The following is an 8,801-nucleotide window of genomic DNA, read 5'->3' as shown; positions in this document are numbered from 1 at the left end:
TTTCACCAGACTCCACGAGCCGTCCTGCAAATATCAACACGCTTATAGACACGTGCACATCAGGATGCTGATCTAGAGCCCTGTGACTGGAATAAATTATGTCGGAAATATATTATTGTGCAGTAGAATGTACGTAATACTACTACTACTACTACTACTACTAATAATGATAAATTATTAAAACTTATTTTTTAAGGTAATAATCACACAATATTTCTCCCATGTTTTAATTTTAATAGTAAACCCCCTTTGTTTGCCAAAAATAAAGTTTGTTTTCATTTGATTAAACGGTCAAATAAATTACTGTTTTATGTCTTCATTTGATAACCAGAAAAATTTAAATGTTGGAAAATAAACCCCAAAACATTTCATAGGGCTATTGTAAAAATAAATGTTAATAAATTTTGTTTTTATGCATTCCAATAATTAGAAATCTGGTAACAATAAAACAGAACGTGAGAAAAATATAAAACGTATTTCATAGGGCCCTAAACATGTAATTTAATATATTGATGTTAAATTGTAAGTTTCATGATTTTAATTACAGTTTTTCTCGATTGCTAAAACACTATAACCAGGCTTTTGAACTAAAATTTCAAAACCATAACGCCATTTTTCAAAAAGCACACATATTTGCTGTACTATAAACACTATTTAACGGCTGTCTCCTTGAAGCAGATCTTTATTTGTGCTGAACAGAGGAATTCTGGGCTATGTTTGGACTCTTTTACACATTTTATATTTATTTATTTATAAGCTCTTTGTGAGTGATAAGCTAATAAAATGCCACCATGTGTACATATATACAATGAGCGCATTTAGCCCAGCACAGCACTGTTTTGGATGTTTCAGTTTTTCTCGATTGCTAAAACACTATAACCAGGCTTTTGAACTAAAATTTCAAAACTATAACGCCATTTTTCAAAAAGCACACATATTTGCTGTGTTCAGCCAAACTTGAGTCGCTTCACCGTCGCCTCCATCATCAGAACCTTCAGGGAGGAAAACAGGTAGCTGTACTTACAGTAAGACTGCTCTGTACAGTAACTTTAGAGTGCATACACTGTTGCACTATGCTACTGAAATAAAGAAATGCATCAAATGGCCTCGCATACAGAGAGTTTCAGTAGGTTTCCATCGCGCTGCTCTGGTTCGTGACTGGTTTACCAATAACCCGAGGTTTTATAACATCTTTCTGCCTGCATACTCTTCCTTTCTAAACCCGATAGGAGTTTTTTTTTTCGGCATGGTGGTGGAAAGTGTATGACCGAGAACCTTATATCCGTGCTCACCTCCTCCAGGCCATGGAAGAAGCCTGCCTAGACATATCAGTAGATGCATGCCAGGGGTGCATCAGGCATGCAAGAGGATTTTACCCTCGCTGCCTGGCTAAGGCCAATATAGCCTGTGATGTGGACGAGATTCTCTGGCCTGACCCAGAACAAAGACGGGATGCTGAGGCGGAATTTTGCTGTGTAGTACATGAATGAATAAAAAATATGCCAATGCATAGATTGGTTGTGTCTTTTGTGTTCATGTGAAAAGGTTTTTGAGGGGGAGAACCACAAGCAACATATCTTACCAGTTTTGGATATATTGTTTTGAATTGATTGCACCAGTGTGTAATACTATGTTGTAGTGTGTGTTTTTGAAAGCTTGTGTGTGATGTCTGAGGGAAAAGTTTGTTTTTTCAGCAAGAGTGAATGGTTTTGAGTGTAGAGCTTAATTTTGACCTGAAAATAGGATGTTTGGGGAATTGGGGAGACGTTATGGATTTGTGTTTACGGTTTTGAGAATACGAGGCATAGTTTCAAGAAATGTGTTTAAGCAATCGAGAAACACTGTAATTAGACATGCTTTTTGATTAATACAATATTTTAACCATTAAAAAGGGTTCCAGGAAAAGTAAAAAAAAAATGGAATCCAGAAATATTAAAACGGAATTTGGGAAAAAATAAAACTGCTTTCATAGGGCCCTCAAACATTAAGCTCTATAAATCCTCCACACTCATCGTGTGCGAGTCCTAATTACTTCATTATCTCGGCATTCTGGCTCGTCTGTGTCTAGCGCTATTGTGAGTGTGTTAAGGAGAACTGTGAAACGATCTCTGCGTAGGTTTATTAAAATCAGATGAGCGGAGAATGCAGAACGGGCTTCTGGGAACAAGAGGAACGTAATGTCCTGTGTGTAATTCACTGTGACCATCTACATCTCCAGAATGAGCTCAAATGTTCTGCTTGGACCAAGATGAGCTAAATTTAGGGCCCTAAGATTTCAGCGACGCAGAAAACACGGAATCCAGTAAAAAAAAAATGGAATTCACTGTAAAAATGTCAAATCTTGCATGAATAAATCAGAAGCAGGTCTGTAGACTGAATCGAATCTGGATGAGTGTGTGTGTGAATATTAAAGCGCTGCTGTGTAAATGTGTGTGTTTGCACTACTACACGCGTGACGCTCGTCTGGGTCTCACTACATGAGTCACTTCAGCAGCATTTCACCATTTACTTTGAGAAAAACTACAGTCTCATACACACTGAAACACACTACAGCCCGCCAAAATAAAAGTCGGTTCAGCTTGAAGAAATTATGACAGAATAATAATAATAATACACTTTATTAATAAATTATGGCTAAGGAATATTACTCAATTTTAACCATCTATTTTTAACAATATGCTTCTGTTGCGCAGCACTTTGTTTTCCAAAAAATGCAATTGTTTAAATTTCATTTTATTACATCTTAAAAAATTTATTAAACTGTTAAAGTTTTATGCATTCATTTGATTACCAACGTGTTTGATAATAAGTTTGTATTAAATCATAAAACACAGAATCCAGAAAAAATAAGTAGAAAGACGCAAGTACTTTCTTGTAAAATTTACTCCAATAATCTGTTTTATACTTTACTTATTCTAACTTTTAAAAAAAATTGTGTATATAGTGTATAAATCACAGTATTTGATCACATCTGAAACACACACTCTCACAACGCAACAGATTAACTCTCAACAACACACACACACACAAATGTACTTACTGAGGAGCATGTTGTGTGTGTGTGTGTGTGTGTGTGTGTATGTGTTTGGGGGAGGGGTGTTTTGTGTTTACAGGTCAGATGTCAGCAGTGTGTGTGTGTGTGTGTTTGCTAATGGCTCCTGCGCCCCTAAATAAGATCATGCACTAAGGCTGTTAGCTTAACCTGATGAAGTGCACACTCATTGTCATGGAAACAGCTCTAATGGGATTCAATCAATCTGACAAAAGCATTTCACGATCAATTATTCATATCAACTGCTTCACACAAGGACACGATCCCGCTGAAGCTTGACGAACACACACGCGTCGCTGAAAGTGTTTATAATATGCAGAATACCAGAAAACAACAGCAACATTTATCAAACTACGTCAAACCTGAAATCTGCAGATTTTCTCCTCCCTAGACTGAAATGAGAGGGAGACTTTATCTGAAATCTTCTGTTTGAGACGACAATCATCTCCTGTGCGTCTCCTCCAGGGTTTCAGAAGAGCGTCTCGAACGCTTCTGACATTTGCTTTCCATTTGTCAGCAAACAAAAGTCAGATCTCAATATGAACTAAAACACTTCTGCTCTCCATATTCATGTAAAGTAAACCAGTTAGTTAATGCATTAACTAACAATCAGCAATACATTTGTTGTGGTATTTATTCATCTTTGTTAACATTAAATTAATAAATGCTTTAGTAATATTTGTCATTGTTCGCTCAGGTTAGCTATTGTTAACAAATGGAAGTTTATTATAAAGTGTTAACCATTTCATCTATACTCTACATGACAGCTAGTGACATTTTATTTTTCCTATGATATTATAAAGAGAAAAAGCCAGTGAAATATAACGGAGAATCAACTAAATCTGAGCTTCGAAAGACAAATCTCTGACTTTTACAGTAAATAACTAATGAATTATTAAATCATTCACTATGACAAATGTTATGTTGTGGTGAACAACGTTTGCTCGAGTCATTTCAGACCTAAATATCTAGTTATGAAGACAATACGAGTGAGATATTAATGAATATCCAGACTCAGAAAGCAAGTGCACAGCCGTTTTCACTTTGCATTCTGGGAGTTTTTAGGGAGTGAATGAATCTGCGCTGGAATGATTCTGAGAGCGGAGCAGCTCCATCGGTGACTCCCTGAGCAGTGCACTTATTGCGGATCCAGACACACCCCATGAGTCAGAGCTTGGCTCGACTGGTGTTCTTCCACTGTTCATCGTCTTAAAAATAAAGGAGGCCCAAAGAACCTTTCAGTGATCAGTTCTTAGTGAAAAGAACCATTTTTTTCTTAGTGTGAAGAACTTACCACTTTTTTTGCATTAGAAAGGTTCTAAAGATGTTAAAAGTTCTTCACAGAACCATCAGTGCCAATAGAGAACCTTTCATTTTAAGAGTTTCCTCAAAGAGACTTCCAGCGAACAGTTCTTAAAGGCATAGTTCGCTCAAAAATGCAATTTACCCCATGATTTACACACCCTCAAGCCATCCTAGCTGTGTATGACTTTCTTCTTTCAGACCAACACAATCGGAGTTATATTAAAAAACATCCTGGCTCTTTTCAATAGTCCAAAAGAAGTCCAATAAAGTGCATCAATCCATCATAAAAAATGCCTCACACGGCTCCGGGGTGAATAAAGGCCCCCTGAAGCGAATCAATGCGTTTTTGTAAGAAACATATCCATATTTACAACTTTATAAACCATAATCTCTAGCTTGTGCTAACTGTCGTACGCTTGTTCATTCCGGCGGATGATGCAAGCGCACTTAAACACTCAGGATTGAGCAGAATAAAACACGGTTCACAATCAGAGAAGCAGCTCGGCGGAGCTCCACTGCAACTTAACCTTTTCTTCTCATCAATTATTCACTGGTTTGAACGCTGCAATTATTATTTCACTGAAGCTGCAGGAGGAGAAAGACGAGGCTGTTAATTACCAGAGCGGCCGCTGAGAGACCACCAGCACTACAGCAACACTCACACACACACACGTGTTTATTCCTGGCATCAGCGCTGACAGCAATCCGACAGAAGACAACAGCCGGAAAGGCTTCACACACTGCCCTCGTTTCATCTGTGTGTGTGACGGCTGTTTGCCTTGTGTAAACACGAGTGTGTGAGCGTGTGTGTGTGTGTGTATGTAAGTGAGTGTGAGTGTGAGTGTGTCTGTGTAAGTGAGTGTGTGTGTATGTGTATGTAAGTGAGTGTGAGCCTGAGTGTGTGTGTGTGTGTGTGTGTATGTGAGTGAGTGTGAGCGTGTGTGTAAGTGTGTGTGCGCGTGTATGTGAGTGAGTGTGAGCGTGTGTGTAAGTGTGTGTGCGCGTGTATGTAAGTGAGTGTGAGCGTGTGTGTAAGTGTGTGTGCGCGTGTATGTGAGTGAGTGTGAGCGTGTGTGTAAGTGTGTGTGCGCGTGTATGTGAGTGAGTGTGAGCGTGTGTGTAAGTGTGTGTGCGCGTGTATGTAAGTGAGTGTGAGTGTGTGTGTAAGTGTGAGCGTGTGTGTAAGTGTATGTAAGTAAGTGTCTGTGTAAGTGAGTGTGAGTGTGTGTGAGCGTGTGAGTGTGTGTGAGCGTGTGAGTGTGTGTGAGCGTGTAAGTGAGTGTATGTAAGTGAGTGTGAGCGTGTGTGTATGTGAGTGCGAGTGTGTGTGTAAGTGTGTGTGCGCGAGTGTGAGCGTGTGTATGTGAGTGAGTGTGAGCGTGTGTGTAAGTGTGTGCAAGTAAGTGTCTGTGTAAGTGAGTGTGAGTGTGTGTGAGCGTGTGTGTAAGTGAGTGTGAGTGTAAGTGTAAGTAAGTGAGTGTGAGCGTGTGTGCAAGTGTGTGTGAGTGTAAGTGAGTGTGTGTGAGTGTGAGAGCGTAAGTGAGTGTGTAAGTGAGTGTGTGAGTGTAAGAGAGTGTGAGAGCGTAAGTGAGTGTGTGAGAGTGTGCGTGTGTGTGAGTGTGTGTGCGTGTATGTGAGTGAGTGTGAGCGTGTGTGTAAGTGTATGCAAGTAAGTGTCTGTGTAAGTGAGTGTGAGTGTGTGTGAGCGTGTGTGTAAGTGAGTGTGAGTGTAAGTGTAAGTGAGTGTGAGCATGTGTATAAGTGTATGTAAGTGAGTGTGAGCGTGTGTGCAAGTGTGTGTGAGTGTAAGTGAGTGTGTGTTAGTGTGTGTGCGTGTGCGTGTATGTGAGTGAGTGTGAGCGTGTGTGTAAGTGTATGTAAGTGAGTGAGCGTGTGTGTAAGTGAGTGTAAGTGTGTGTGTGTGTGTGTAAGTGAGTGTGAGCGTGTGTGTGTAAGTGAGTGTGAGCGTGTGAGTGTGAGCGTGTGTGTAAGTGTGTGAGTGTGAGAGTGAGAGTGAGTGTGAGAGTGAGAGTGAGTGTATGTAAGCGAGTGTGTAAGTGTGTGTGTGAGCGTGTGTGTGAGCGTGTGTGTAAGTGAGTGTGTTTCTCCAGACCCTCATTTAGAACAGAAGAGCTTTCTTCAGACCCTCATCAAACACCATCAATCTGGTCTCCAACTAAAGCCCAACACCTCCATCCTTCAGCAGAACACGAAGAGATGCTCTGCACAATAATCCAGCAGGTTTAGGTCACTTCAGCTCCTTTCACTGGTCCAGAACCGCTGTGAACTGGTTTAGAGGGACCTCCTGGTTTCCATACTGACTGAGAGAAATCTGAACCAGATCTAAGAATGGTTTGTTTCGATGGAGGAGGAAACACATAAACCTCTTTCCTGACAGCCGAATCCTTTCTCTGGTGTAATGAATCTCTGAAAACAAACTCTTTAACTCCCCAACCACGTTAGTCTTCCGTGGGCCAATAAATCCCTGATGACAGATGAACATGCTTCTCTGAGGAAGACGAAAGCTACTGTAAAAAAAAAATGATTTTTTCAAAGTTTTCAAAAGTGCAAGTTCTACTAAAAATACGGTTTCAGTCTTTCTACTTCAAAATGTCATGTTTAGTTCAACGCGTTACTTAAAACGCTGGTAATTAACTGAGAAATTTACTAGCAATTTTTATTTTTGTTTCTTTAACAAATGGACATGTTTCTGAGGAAGAGGAAAAGTTGGCACTGCAAAAAAAAAAACTTTTCGAAATTGCAAATTAAACAAATTGTTGGAGCACAGTTATTATTTCTACTTTACAATTTCACGTTCAATTCAATGGTTCACTTGGGTGTTCTTGTCATTTCTGCGTGAAAATTATTTATGCACCATTTTTTTGTATTCTGCTCGTGATATGCTACACACTTCAGTCTAAAGCACCAAAACAAAAATGTCACGCATGATGAAGAGAACTGCTCTGCTTTACTCATTTCAGCAGGAGAACACCACTTCAGCAAAAACTACCAGAGGGTGTATTTTTATGTGAAGGTTCAATAAGTGGCACTTCTCCCTTTAATCAATCAAACTCATTCAGAGCGTCGTTCTTGATCCGAACAGAAGCCCGAAGAGCGAGAGCCAGACTCACCGGAGGACTCGTGTCGCCGCTCGGCCGCTCGGCTCTTTCCGGCTCGGGTTCGTGGAGCGCGAGCGCCCCGGCGATCAGCGCCCCGTGCCGCCGCTTGAGCAGCTCGAGCTCACAGATCCCCGCCAGACTGAGCTCGAGCCGCCGCTTCTGTCCTCCGCGCTCCGCCGCCGCCAGCGAGAACAAGCGGAACATCATTAACGCACGCTTCACGTTAAACTACACCGACAGCCGTTTCTAACCGAGCACCGCGGTCTCCATGACTGAGTTATCCTGTTGCATGCACAGCTGTCAAGAGCTCATTAGCATATTCCGCTTTTTATTGGCTAAGGGGTTTCCGCTGCAAATTAGCATGTTTGAAATCCCCGCCCCCTTGAGACGCAGATGACATGAACATAGACCAGATGCTGATATTATAAACATTTCTTTATTCATATCTACATCATTTAATTTTCATTCAATGGGATGAAAGTTTTAAGCTAAAAAAAAAAAAGATATTATATTATGCATGTAATTAATGAATAAAGCATTGAGCTGGGGATTTATGTGTCAGAGCGCCACCTGCTGACTTATTAGATACTTGCATAAATGATATCAGATCAGTTTGACAAACGATTCTTTTAAAGTTTATAAAAGTGAACAAATGTTTAGGAAAAAGCAATCAATGCAATCTGATCACAGCTAGGAAGATTAACGCATTCGAGCTCAGTTTTAAACTAGAATTTCACTTAGATCTTTACATTGTAAACTAATATCTCTGTGATGCATTTAATTTATTATTTATAGATAATTCACGTAACTGTGCTAGACAAGCAGTTTGTCAGGACATTTATTATTATTATTATCAATGCTGAACACAGCTGAGTATAATTTTTCAGGTTTCTTTGATGAACAGAAAGTTCAGAAGAACAGCATTTATCTGAAATAGAAAACTTTTGTAACATTATAAATGTCTTTATCATCACTTTTGATCAGCTTAAAGCATCCTTGCTAAATTAAAGTAATAATTTCTATAATTTCTTTCCCCAAAATAAATATATATATACTGACTGCAAGCTTTTGAATGCTAGAGGAGTGTATAATGTTACAAAAGCTTTTTATTTCAGATAAATGCTGATCTTTGGATCTTTCTGTTCATCAAAGAATCCTGAAAAAATTCTACTCAGCTGTGTTCAACATTGATAATAATCAGAAATGTTTCTCGAGCAGCAGATCAGCATATTATACTGATTTCTGAAGATCATGTGACACTGAAGACTGGAGGAATGATGCTGAAAATACAGCTGCACATCACAGAAATACATTACAGTTTAACA

The sequence above is a fragment of the Sinocyclocheilus grahami genome, unplaced genomic scaffold, assembly GCF_001515645.1.
Source record: "Sinocyclocheilus grahami isolate Dianchi unplaced genomic scaffold, SAMN03320097.WGS_v1.1 scaffold1497.1, whole genome shotgun sequence".
NCBI lineage: Eukaryota > Metazoa > Chordata > Actinopteri > Cypriniformes > Cyprinidae > Sinocyclocheilus > Sinocyclocheilus grahami.
Note: the sequence above shows the minus strand (reverse complement) of the source record.